The sequence below is a fragment of the Puma concolor genome, chromosome D2 (genome assembly GCF_028749965.1).
Source record: "Puma concolor isolate L17-30 chromosome D2, mPumCon1.1.hap2, whole genome shotgun sequence".
Lineage (NCBI taxonomy): Eukaryota > Metazoa > Chordata > Mammalia > Carnivora > Felidae > Puma > Puma concolor.
This window is the reverse complement of record NC_141677.1, coordinates 69,030,454-69,043,922: the sequence shown is the minus strand read 5'-3', so window position 1 is coordinate 69,043,922 and position 13,469 is coordinate 69,030,454. Positions and strand designations below refer to the sequence as shown.

Here is a 13,469-nt window from a genome sequence, read left to right as displayed (position 1 = left end):
CAGGCGCCCCAATTTTCTTTTTTTTTAATGTTTACTTCTTTATTTTGAGAGAGAGAGAGAGAGAGAGCACGGAAGCAGGGGAAGGACAGAGACAGGGAGAGAGAAAGAATCCCAAGCAGGCTCAGCACTGTCAGCGCAGAGCCCAATGCAGGGCTCAAACTCACGAATCATGAAATCACAGCCTGAGCTGAAATGGAGAGCTGGATGCTTAACTGCCTGAGCCACCCAGGCACCCCCTGTTTGGTTTTCTAATTGAGCCACTTAAACTAACAGTTTACTTTAATCTAGACAAATGAGTGCAAAAGCAATGAAATTCTACGTACTTCAAACTCTGTGCCTAAACAAGGTTTTCACTTTTAATAAAGTTTCCCAACAAACAGAAGAAAAAGAAAGCTTTTAAAGAATAAGAAGGACAGGAGAACTCACAACTTGGACCACACTCCTAATTCAAAGCTAACCTAGAATGTACCAGAAAATACTACAAACTCCTCCTCCACCCAGAAAGATTAATGGAAACCAATTACCAGCTCCCAACTGGCTCCTGTCGCCCTAAGGCTGACCTCCCACTCAACTCACCAGCTGTGTGGTAGACTGAGAGTGTAAACTTGGCCAGTGCTTTGGCTGAAAAATAAAACTGCCTTGTGCCATTAACAAGTTAATGAAACGCAGACCTATTGGGTCTGAGGCCACTGGATGCCTGCAGAGTTGTAATCAGAATAAAGCCAACTATGAAATCAAGAGGGTGGTCAAGAGTTGGATGAGACCAAAGAAATCCAAAAGAGGTGATTTTTGGCAGCCACTTCAAAAACTGTGCTCAGCATAATAATAAAAAAAAAAAGACAAGAAAAGAAATATCCATGAGTCCGTCCTGAAATAAATAACTGATGAAGAAATTAATGGGGGAGAAGAAACAGGTCTTCCTTATAGAAGAATTCCAATTAATAAATGCAGAAGGAATGAATGAAACAGAAATTCACCCTTAGAAGATTACAGTAATGGGGCGCCTGGGTGGCTCAGTCAGTTGAGCGTCCGACTTCAGCCCAGGTCACGATCCCACAGTTCGTGGGTGCGAGCCCCACATCGGGCTCTGTGCTGACGGATCAGAGCCTGGAGCCTGCTTCAGATTCTGTGTGTCCCTCTCTCTCTCTCTGTCCCTCCCCCACTCTGTCTGTCTCCCAAAAATAAATAACCATTAAAAAAAATTTTTTTAAGAAGATTACAGTAATAACTGTTGCAGCAAGCTCTGCGGACAGATGCTAAAATTAGCAAGTGAGAGTTTGAGGAGAAATAGGGTATTTGCATAATCTTACAGTATCTCCCTTGAGATATTCTTAATTACACAGGAAGGAAAAAAGCACCTTCTAACTTTACAGTTAACACCACTTCAACCAAGTGATTAAGTGATGCCCATCCCCCCCCCTGTGGGATTCTTAGCTAAAAATGCAAAACCTCAACCTGATCGAGAGAACACATCAGACAAACTCAAATCGAGGGTCTTTTTCACACGAGGGATGGCCAACTGCAGTCTGACAGCCAAATCTGGACCTCTGCTTATTTTCATAAATGAAATTATACTGGAACACAGCCATGCTCGTTCACTGACGTACTGTCTAAGGCTGCTTTTGTGCTACAGTAGCAAAGCTGAGGGGCTCCAACAGAGACCATGTGGCCTGCAAAGCTGAAAACACTTACTATCTGGCCCTGGACAGAAAACGTTGGCTGATCCTTGTTTTCAAAAATAACCGGCCAGGACTCTTCAAAGTGTTGAGGTCATGAAAGACAAGAGAGACTGAGAAATTATTACACATTGGAGGAGAGGATGGAGACATGAAAACCAAATGCCAGGTGGGATCCTGGATTGCATCATGGAAGAGAAAAAAACACTAGTGGAGGGACACCTGAGTGGCTCAGTCGGTTAAGTGTCCGAGTCTTGATTTCGGCCCATGCCGTGATCTCACAGTTTGGGAGATCAAGCCCCACATCAGGCTCTGCGCTGACAGTGCAGAGCCTACTTGGAATTCTCTTTCTCCCTCTCTCTCTCTGCCCCTTCCCCACTTGTGCTCTCTCTCTCTCTCTCAAAATAAATAAACTTAAAAAAAAAAAAAGAATACTAGTGGAAAAATTGCTAAATTCAGGGAGCGGGGCGGAGTCTATAATTTGGTTACTAGTATTATACCAATATTCCTTTCTTGGTTTTTTTTTTTTTTTTAACGTTTATTTATTTTTTTGGGACAGAGAGAGACAGAGCATGAACGGGGGAGGGGCAGAGAGAGAGGGAGACACAGAATTGGAAACAGGCTCCAGGCTCTGAGCCATCAGCCCAGAGCCCGACGCGGGGCTCGAACTCACGGACCGCGAGATCGTGACCTGGCTGAAGTCGGACGCTTAACCGACTGCGCCACCCAGGCGCCCCCCTTTCTTGGTTTTGATAAATGTACCGTGGCTATGTAAGATGTGAACACAAGAGCAAGCTGGGCGAAAAGTATACAGGAACTCTACTATTTTTGCAGATTTTTTGTAAATCAATTTATTTCACAATAAAAAGTTAAAAAAAGCATCGTGATGAACTCCTGAGCCTGCTCTGAGGCTGAGAGAGCAGCAGCGGCCCTCTCCAGGAGGTTTGTCTTTATCCGGCTTAAAGGCAACTGTGAAAATAATTTCAGTGTCACTGACACTTCGTGCAGGTGATCTGAAGGCAGACAGGATTAACTGAGAGCATTCCTTGTTTTAACCAGCGCTGTCTTTAAAAATATAGTATAGCCTGGGGATCCCGGTCCTTCAATATAAAGCACTAAATAAAAGGATGAACGCAGACATCGAAATCTCTCCATGTGGCCTCCGAAGCCTAACCCGACCCTAAGAAATAGGCGGACGGAAGATTTTCTTGCCTGTCTCAGCCGGGGGTGGATTGGCGCAGACCCTCGCAGAGGAGGCTGGGCTGACAGCAAAGGGAGGTCGTGTGTCCCTGGGGTGCAGGGTCAGTTCTATCACCAGCTCCTCGAGCGGTCCTGATGAGGGAGTGGAATGCCTTCAGCAGAGGCATCCTTTCTTCATCCACTCCAGGGCTCCCCATACATGGTCAGCGAGGAATGTGACAGGGGGCACCCTGCTTCTCTCCCATCAAGTAACTGCCCTCGGACAGAAACATGAGACACACGGTCAGGATTGATTGCAAATTTTAACAAATCACGTCTACAAGTATGCCAGAATTCAGAGAGAGAACCAGAGACACAGGCTGCAAGAGAGAGGTCGAAAGAAAAGAGAAGCAAAGGGGAACAGAAGCGAGTGGGGAGTACATAGGAGGAGCCGGGGGGGGGAATGGTGTGGGTGTGGCAGCTGGGCAAAGTGACCCTCAAGAGCCACCTGTCTCCCCCCGGCCTTACTGATGGGCCCCAGTCTAAGTGGACCAGGCTGGGGCGAAGGGGAAGGATCCCCTCCACCACCACCAAGTAGAGCCATGGAAGAAGGTCAGATGGGCCTCCCCCAAGCACCCACAGCTCCGGCCCCCAGGTGAGCTGTCACTGTGACAGCCACCGTGGGACACAGCACCGGAGCCCAGGCTGGTTAACCGTGTGTGTCAGTCCTGCCGCTGGCCAAACACCCTTGGCAGATGCTGGCTCACAGCTGAACACACGACCCGATGAGGCCAAGGCCATCTATCATACCCAGCTGGGTGAGTAGTAAAACGGATGAAGCTTGGAGAACGGAGGCTCCTACCACCCTTTTAGCTGACAGGGCTCCTCCTCCCCCCTTTGAGGGAAATGAACCCCTGAGGTGGGAAAAACTGGACAGTGGCTGGTGCCCTGTGGAGAAGGAAGAGGAGGCATTTTATGAATGGGCCATTTGGACAGGACAGCAGCCCTTCGGGCCTTCCCCAGGCTGTGCCATGCCCCGCCCCCCCCTAGAAATTCTTTCAGGCGCATCTGCTCGGAAGGAGGCAACACACCCAAGGAGCAAACCTACCACCCACTCCCCAGCTTCCGCCCCCACCAAGAACATTCCAGCGGTTTTGCCAAACAAACTAATCGCTCTCCCCCAGGGCAGCCTGCGTGACAACAGGTGCCCAGCTCGAGCACCACCACTCACAGTTTCTGGATTTTATTGTTTTTAATCAGCTTATATAATTGTTTTTAGGACCAGTGCTGTCCTACTGTGCCCTTCTCTGGCAATTTCAAACAAGGAAGCGGAAGAGGGGCAGGGTCAGTCTGGAGATGAAATTGAGATGGAGGTGCCCTCCGACTGCCTCTGGCATGAGATGCCATGAGCTGTGAATGACAGTCACCAAATGAAGCAACTGCGGGCCGGGCCTGTCCGCCTGGATGGGAAGTGCGTCTGCATGGGCCTCGGTCTGTCAGGGCTGGAGGAAGACAGGCCTGCCGTCCAGGCTCAGCCAAACCCCTCCCTCAGAGAAGAGCCAAGCTGCAGACGGACAGACCTCCAGCCTTCCACCGCCTCACCCTCACCCTAGTTACATTTCACTTTCAAAATGACCCTGTGAAGCAGACACCACAGGTAGGATCCCAAGACACAGGGCTTACATGCCATGCCCAACTGAAGGACCACAACAGCAGAAGCCATAATAATGATGAATAAGAAAAATGAAGTGACAGGGTGCCTGGGTGACTCAGTCAGTTGAGCGTCTGACTTTGCCTCAGGTCATGATCTCATGGTTCGTGAGTTCAAGCCCCGCATAGGGCTCTCTGCTGTCAGCGTGGAGCCTGCTTGAGATCCTCTGCCCCCCGCCCCGCCCTGCCCCACTCGTGCTTGCTATCTTTCAAAAATAAGCAAACATTTAAAAAAAGAATATCTCAAGGGAAATACTGTAAGGTCAGGGCGCATGGGTGGCTCAGTCAGTGAAGTGGCCGACTCTTGATTGTGGCTCAGGTCATGATCTCATGGGTTCATGGATTCAAGTCCCACAATGGGCTCTGTGCTGACAATGCTGAGCCTGTTTGGGATTCTCTCTCTCTCTCTACCCCTTCCATGCTCTCTATCTCTCTCAAAATAAAAAAAAAAAAAACTTTAAAAGAAAAAAAAAGAAAAATGAAGTGACCATGAACATTTATTGGGCACTTACTATGTACCAGGCACCATGCTAACCACTTTATACACCCTTCATTCATCCTTGCTCCAACTCTAGGAGAAAGAGAAGAGTATAGATGAGAAAAAGTGAGGCTCCATTTTATAGATGCAAAAACTGAGGCTCAAGAAGGCCAAGTTTCCTGCCCAAGTGTACATGGCTACTTAGTGGAATGTTCTTGACTTAAACCCAGAATCTGCATGCTTACCTACTCTGGAGCCTCCCTGTCTCTGAACAAGGGTTGCAATGGAGCATGAACTCACCCACACTCTGGGCCTGAATGAGTATAAAGCACATCATTCCAGGAGTCCACTATGTTCTTGCGGAGCCTGGAACTTTCAGACTCTAAACCTAGTGCCCCTACTGCATCGAACCATAAAAATGTCATGTAGATGTCATGTCTTGGTTGAGTATAAAGTGATTCTACCCGGACATTCTTCTACTGCCCGCTTCTTCCAAAATAAAACTTGATCCTAGAAAGACTCCTTGAGGTCATCAAGCTCAACATCTTCATATGCCACCTCTCCTGGCCTCAGGGAAGCCAAGCTCAATGACCAGAGGAGCTGGCAGCAGAACTCAGATCACTCTGGCCTTGCACACCCAAGGATGCTTCCCAGAACCAAACTGCATCTGGTCAGAAATGAACAACAAGGGACAAGTCACTCAATCAGATGTTTTCCATGACGGCCCTGACCCAGGGGGTCCATTCCTCAGTGACAATGCGGTGGGGATGAGGCTGCTTCAACTAAAACAGAGCAAATTACGAGAAGATTCGCTGTTCATGGTCTCTGCATGGCCATGGGCTCAAATGTGTCTTGAAACAGAATTCCATTTAGGGACACCCTCATGGCCAATGAATGGCAACATGATGTATTTAAATGCATTGACACCTGCACATTTTTTGCATGATCATTTAAAAAAATGTTTTTTGATGTTTATTTATTTTTGAGAGAGAGACAAAGCACGAGCAGGGGAAGGGCAGAGAGAGAGAATCTGAAGACAGAATCTGAAGCAGGCTCCAGGCCCTGAGCTGTCAGCACAGAGCTCGATGTGGGGCTTGAACTCAAGAACTGTGAGATCATTACCTGAGCTGAAATCTAGAGTCGGGCAATTAACTGACTGAGCCATCCAGGCACCCCAGGAATGTTTTGTATGAATAAACTTTTCATGATTCCCAGAGTTCTATTTCCCCACCTTGGTTTAGAGAAATCCTTTCATTCCTTCATATTATTTACGTCAATTTATGCTTTCATAGTTCTCTGTATGTTTTTGATTTATGTGTGATTTCTTCACTAGCCTATAAGCACCACCCATGATGACCTCATCCATTTCTGTTCATCTCTCAGCACCTATGACAGCTCCTAGAACATGATAGGTGTTCAATAAATACTTCTCCTAGTTGAATGAACTAGGAATGAAGTGTCCCATGGGTTAGAATGGGAGGCAGTGAGCTCTGGAGGATGTGAAAACCCTTAACTTCAAGAAAAACAATTTGGAAAGCCATTATTTTACCAGCCAGGTCGACCTCATTACCTTTGGATAGACATCCATTACATGAAGATCAGAAACATAAAACACAGGTCCATTAAAATCACCAATCCTCTGTTGTAAAAATCACCTATTAGAAAATTTATAAGGGGCACCTGGTTGGCTCAGTAGGAAGAGCATGTGACGCTTGATCTCAGGATTGTGAGTTCCAGCCCACGCTGGGAGTAGAAATTACTTAAAAAAAAAAAAATAAACAAACAGACAAACAAACAAACAAGAAAGAAGGGAAGGAAGGGAGGGAGGGAGAAAGGAGAATGAAAATTTATAAAATTAAATAATAGGCAACACTCCAGCTTTTCCCAAATACCACTTAGCACCAAATAGGTCTGCAAGCAGCAATCTGATTCCAGCCTTATTTGAAAACTTAAAAATTCTACAGCAACTCTGGGATTTTGATAAAATTTTTCACATTTTCAGACACACTACATATTTTTTCAACTTTTATTTTTCCTTATAGCTTCTTGCATTTCCAAATGTCAAAACCAATATTGGATTGAGAGCAACAAAGAACATTCAGTGGTTCCAAGGAAGACAACCCGAATTATACTGAGGACACAGACACAAGAACAAATAGGTTTATCACAAACAAGGGAACTGAAAATCAGAAAAGGAAATTGCTCTTCTTTGTAGACATTTGTACTACGACTTTTGAAATTCTGGGAGGAAGCAATGTTAAGAGAAACTACAACCACAGAATGCCACACAGAGGAAAAACTACCAGGTGGACCGTCTGGAATGTGCAAGGACTCCAACGTGAGAAGCACTAAGTGCTTTTTCTCCAAAAACTCTGACAGTGATATTTCTAATTAGCATTTCATCTTAGGGAACAGTTTTTATTCCGCTGTTTTGTTCTTCTTTTTTTCCTCTAAAATGTGTTGTTTAAATGTCTCTGTCTCAGTTATAATTATTCCATGCCTTGTCTTACTTTATACACGATTATTAAGTACTCTACTTTCAAATATCTATTTTTCTCTCTGAGAGGCACGGCAATTATCTGTGATCGGCACCATTAGGAAGAGGGAGGACACTGATTTCAGCAGATCCTGATTCTAGCCCCTGGAATGCGCAATTGGCACCTGATCCTGTGCTTAATTTCAGTACAATGGCAATGTCCTGGTTTTACCCTCCAAGTTTCGGAGGACAAAGAAAAATGCAGTCAGTTCTTAGAGCCGTGTAGAACCACATCTGGAATTTATAGTCCATTCCTGGAATGATCCAGAAGGAATTCCACATCTGGTATCTGTGTTGGCTAATTATTATTGCAAGTGACACCAAATAAATTCTACCTGAATCATCTCTTACCCTCATTCTTTTTTCTACTCAGCGACCAATTTCAGCCCAATTTTTATTTGAGAAATAGGAGTCCATGGTAACAATCCTTTCCTGCCATCTTACTCCCTGCTAGGCGTTCCACTAGGTGATTTATGTATGCTATCTCATTTAATCCTCCCAACAATCCTGAAGTATTATTATCCCTCCTTCATAAATGATGAAATCGAGCCTGGGTGGCTCAGTCAGTTGAGTGTCAGACTTTAGCTCAGGTCATGATCTTGTAGTTCGTGAGTTTGAGCCCCACATTGGGCTCTGTGCTGATGGCTCAGAGCCTGGAACCTGTGTTCGGATTCTGTGTTTCCCTCTCTCTCTCTCTCTCAAAAATAAATAAAAAGCCTTAAAATTTTTTTAATAAATAAATAAATATAAATAAAAAATAAATAAGTGATGAAATCGAGGTTCACAGAAATAACTTCCAAGATCATAGCTAATAAGTGGTAGAGCGGGAATGTGAGTCCAGGTCTCTCCGACTCGAAAGGCCAGGCTCCTGCACATGATGAAGCCACATTAATCTCATTAGGAGTTCTCAACTATGACTAAGAGGTAGTACTACATCGTGGTGAGGAACACGGGCTCCGACAGAAAACAGGCTGCCTGGTTCAGTCTGTCTGAACCCCAACTGTGCCTCCTACTAGCTGGAAGTTACTTAACTTCTTTATGTTTCGGTCCCTCTGCCATAAAGAGTGAATAATAATTGTTATCTGTTTCATAAGGTTGTCTGAGGATTAAATAAGATATATGGAAAGCCCTTAGAATCATGTAGTGAGCACACAACAAAGGTTAGCTGCTAATAACGTGCTGTCGATGATGATGACAGCAGTGGTGGTGGTTTTAAGAATCAGCCTCTCTTCTTGACTTTGGGTTCCTCCCAAACCTAGACCCACCGTCCTAGCTAACCTTTCACCCTTCACAGGTCAATAAAAATCTTATTCTCCTAACCAGGCTCTCTTCTCCTTTATTCCACCAGAGTCTTCTCGGGGTATAACTTCCGTAATTTCACTTCCACCCACCCAAAACCTGTCCATTCCTTCAAGGCCCTTCCAGATCCCACCCCTCCAGGATGTCTTCGCCAAACACCGAGGTCCTGCTGGTCTCCTTCCAGACCGTTTGCACCACATAATGCTGGCACTTAGAACATCACCATCAGTCAGCAACACACGGTGAATATTGAATTATATCCCATCTTGAAACATTCATTAAATATTTCAGCTTTGTTCTCCTTATCCCCGCAACTTGGTTGCAAGCTCCTTAAAGATTATACAGGAGAGGGGAGTCCGGGTGGCTCAGTCAGATAAGCGGCTGACTTTGGCTCAGGTCATGATCTCATGGTTTGTGGGTTCGAGCCCCACATCGGGCTCTGTGCTGACAGCCTGGAGCCTGCTTTGGATTCTGTGTCTACCTCTCTCTCTCTGCCTCTACCTCACTCATGCACGCTCTCTCTCTCTTTCTCTCTCTCAAAATAAATAAACATTGAAAAATTAAAAAAAAAAAAGATTATATGGGAGATACTTCTATATTCTCTGCAGCCCAGGACACAGAGTTAGTATATACACGCATACACACAGACACAGCCATATAAAATAGGTATATCCTCTGATGGGAGAATCCTAAAGTTATTGGCTTATATTATTTTAAGGCATTTAAAAAATAATTATTTGAGATAATTAAGTTATCTCCAACAGCGAAAATGAACTAAAAAAAAAGTCTAAAAAATACAGTCCATCGACATCCTCAAAAACACCAGACCATGTATGTTATCTCAAAGATTAGAGCACTATCACTCTTAATGCCAAGCTGCCTTACTACCAGCTTGTTAATATGCAGGCTTCCAAATGCAATTAAAATTATTCAGATTAAAAACCTTCAACACTATTAATCCAGTGAGCTTCTAAGGGATCCACAAAGACTTAGGAGACATCATTCAGCTTATGTAGTCACGACACAAATGTCCAGCTACAGGTTGTATAATTCAAGTCTGCCCGCCATCTGGAAATGGGCTGGAAATTGAGAATAATTTTAAGGAGACACTCAGAACTTGTTTAAGCTGAAGGACATTGGAATCTCGCTCTAACTCGAGATCAGCAGCATGGCAAATACAGCAGCCTAGGATTTAAGAGCTCATTGTTGTAGGCGAAGCCCCAGGAACATGAGGCTCAGGCACAGAATGAACTGGTGATACAGTTATAGGTTTTCTCATGGATTGTACAGGACATAAGAACTGACCATGAACGACCCAAACATGAACACCATCCTACACAGCTCACTTATTATTAAAACCCAGCCCTTCCAATACATTTGCAGACTAAAGCTGTGACTTCTGCATTCCTTCCCATCCACCTGACACATGAAATGCACTCTTGAAGAGGGAGACCTTTTCTCTCTAGGCAGCAACCTTAACAATCGCAGTATAAAAGTACGGGGAGGGGCGCCTGGGTGGCTCAGTGGGTTGAATATCAAACTCTTGATTTTATGGGTTGAGTTCCATGCCGAGTGTAGAGCATGCTTGAAATTCTCTCTCTCCCGTTGCCCCTGTCCCCCACTTGAGTGTGCACTCTCTCTCTCTCTTAAAAAAATTTTTTTAATAAAAAATAAAAGTAGGGGGATGCTAAAAACCACCTCAGGTCCACGCCAGGAAGATACATCCTCAAACTGCCCAGGGAAAACCTCTCCATTATGGACTCATTCTGCTCAAAATGGAAGCCAACCCCAAAAACGTATCCCACACATAGAAAATGGTATTCCCTCTACATGTAACCCAAATTCATGGGTTACAAAGCCATGATAATTTCAGACAGTGCTCTCCTTTAAACACCCCAATCCAAGGTAACCTCAAGAACCACCTCAGGCCCCAAATCAGAACTAAATCTCATTCCCCCAATTTCAATATAAACCACTGTCCTCCAAATGCAGGAAGTGGGAATAGTGGGTTACAGAAAGCAGGCTTTCACAGTCAGTGCCCATCTCCCCTCATCTGTGGCCTTGGCTTCACTATCCCACCAGGATTCTCATTCTCAGCAGTGCTGGTGAGGCTGGCATAGAATATATATTGAACCACAGCTAGCAGGAGTGAAATTTTTTTTGGAAAGCTGTTTGAAAGATAGATAGATAGACAGACTTTTTTTAAAAATATCCCTACACTTTGCCCCAAATAATTACAACATGAGCCTGTAACATAACATGGAAAACGTTATAGGCAAAAAGATGTTTACCACAGAAAAACCCAACCACCCAAATATCCAACAGGGGAATGTCTATATACACTTAAGAAAATATTATGCAGCCAGTATATATGTTTGTAAAATAATGTTAAGTAAAAAAGACTTCAAAATTGAACATTTTAGTACAACTAAAACTAGGAAGAAAGAGAAAACTAGTGTATGTGTAGAAAAAAGCAGTCGACTTTGCACAGAGGAACCACACGGGGTTTATCCTACTTTGCTCCCCGGTCCTAGAAGACGCACGTCTTAGGCGTTTGACAAACGAACCGGTCCAGGTTCATGGTACATCCCGGTATGCTGGGAGCACTAGCGCTCCAAAAGAAGCCGCTTTCCCACTCCAGGAGAGACGACCATCTCTCCTGGGGTCGCTAGGGCACCCCCACCCCCGGGCACCCCCCCCCACCCCCCCCAGATCGGGAGCAGTCTCCACGCAGGGGACAGAAGCTGCGGATGGCGCGGCTCCGAGGACTCGGCGCGAGCGAGCTGGCGGCGCGCACACCTCCCCGGGCGCGTTCGCAGGAAGATCGCACGCGCGCCGCGCCCTGGCCGGGGGCGCTTTCTGCCCACGACCCCCAAAGCTCGGCGGGTCTGAGAGAAGGCGGCAGGCAGCCGGCCGCGGTGGTCTCCGTGGAGGGGACGCAGGGTCCGGGCGCAGGTGACACGCGAAGCACGGGGAGCCTCCCCTTGGACCGGCTCGCTGAGATTTTTCAGGCTTCTAGTTTGGTTTTCTTGGTGGTGGTGGTTTTCAAAGTAGGCTCCACACCCGAGGTGAGGTTTGAACTCAGGATCCTGAGATCAAGAGCCGCTTGCTCTACGGACTGAGCTAGCCAGGCGCCCCTCTCAGGCTTCTTGTTTGTAAACACACACAAGGATTAAATTATTCGGAGGGTTCAGCAGAAACAACCAGGATTAAGGAGAGGAAAGCTGATCGATCCATAACGATCCAAGTTCTGCTACCTCTGCCGCCCTCCGCCCCTGGCCGCGGGGTGTCGGGATGAATTCAGCCTCAGTGCTGCCCCTACCGCAGGGTCCCGGGAATCGCTATGGGGCGCAGGGAGGAGGGGTCCCCAAAGTCCCCCAGGGAGAAACCATGTCCGCCTTAAAATCGGGATTCTACAATATCAGTCCTCTAACGCTGGAGGAAGAAGAACCTCTTATTCAGGCCCTCAAATACCCACGTTTGCCCCCCAGAACTTGAGGCGGGGAGACCTGATTTTAAGGCTGCGGAATTCCTGGGGCTGCCAGCCTCAGCGCCTCGGGGCCAGCTAACCCTTCCCGACCTTCAGACCCCACCCTAAAGGGATACAGGGCTCTCTGTTTTTTTGTTTTTTTTTTTTTTCAACGTTTATTTATTTTTGGGACAGAGAGAGACAGAGCATGAACGGGAGAGGGGCAGAGAGAGAGGGAGACTCAGAATCGGAAACAGGCTCCAGGCTCTGAGCCATCAGCCCAGAGCCCGACGCGGGGCTCGAACTCATGGACCGCGAGATCGTGACCTGGCTGAAGTCGGACGCTTAACCGACTGCGCCACCCAGGCGCCCCTCTCTCTGTTTTAAAAACTTAAGGAAGAACTTCGTTTGTAATATGAATAAACCCACCAGATTGGATCTGTGCTGTAAATTAACATTGTAAGACTTACCTTTTCCAAAACAGAGACTTAAAAAGGAGTGTTACTTAGAAGTACTGTTAATAAACGTGTTTAAATATTTTTAACAAATGAAGTCACTACTGCTATTAAATTTTATTTTTTTAATATTTATTTGAGAGAGAGAGAGAGAGAGAGAGAGAGAGAGAGAGCGCATGCCCGTGGGAAGGGTCAGAGAGAGAGGAGAGAGAGAATTCCAAGCAGGCTTGGCACTGTCAGCGCAGATCCCCACACGGGGCTAGAACCCACCCAACCCTGAGATCCTGACCTGAGCCAAAATCAGGGGTCCAATGCTTCACGGACTGAGCCACCCATGCTCCCCTAAATTAATTGTTTCAAATCCTAGAGAGATGTGTTTGTTAAACACACACACAGCAGGAGTGCCTGGGTGCCTCAGCTGGTTGAATGCTGGACTCTTAGTTTCAGCTCAGGTCATGATCCCAGGGTTGTGAGATGGAGCCCCAGGTCAGCTCCCTGATGAGAGTGGCACCTGCTTAAGATTCTCTTTTTCTCCCTCTGCCCCTCCCCTGTGCTCTGCTAAAACTCTCTTTCTCTCTCTCTCACAATAAAAAATCAATAAAAATTAAAAACACACACCATGATACTACACACACACTGTTGTAGGCACTATACAAATATTAACTAA

General features: G+C 46.0%; 1 protein-coding gene across 4 annotated transcripts in view; it reads right to left on the bottom strand.

The window, feature by feature from the left end:
* Window positions 1-13,469, bottom strand: part of RBM20 (RNA binding motif protein 20) — a 196,022-nt gene that overhangs the window by 156,915 nt on the left and 25,638 nt on the right. The window lies entirely within an intron of this gene.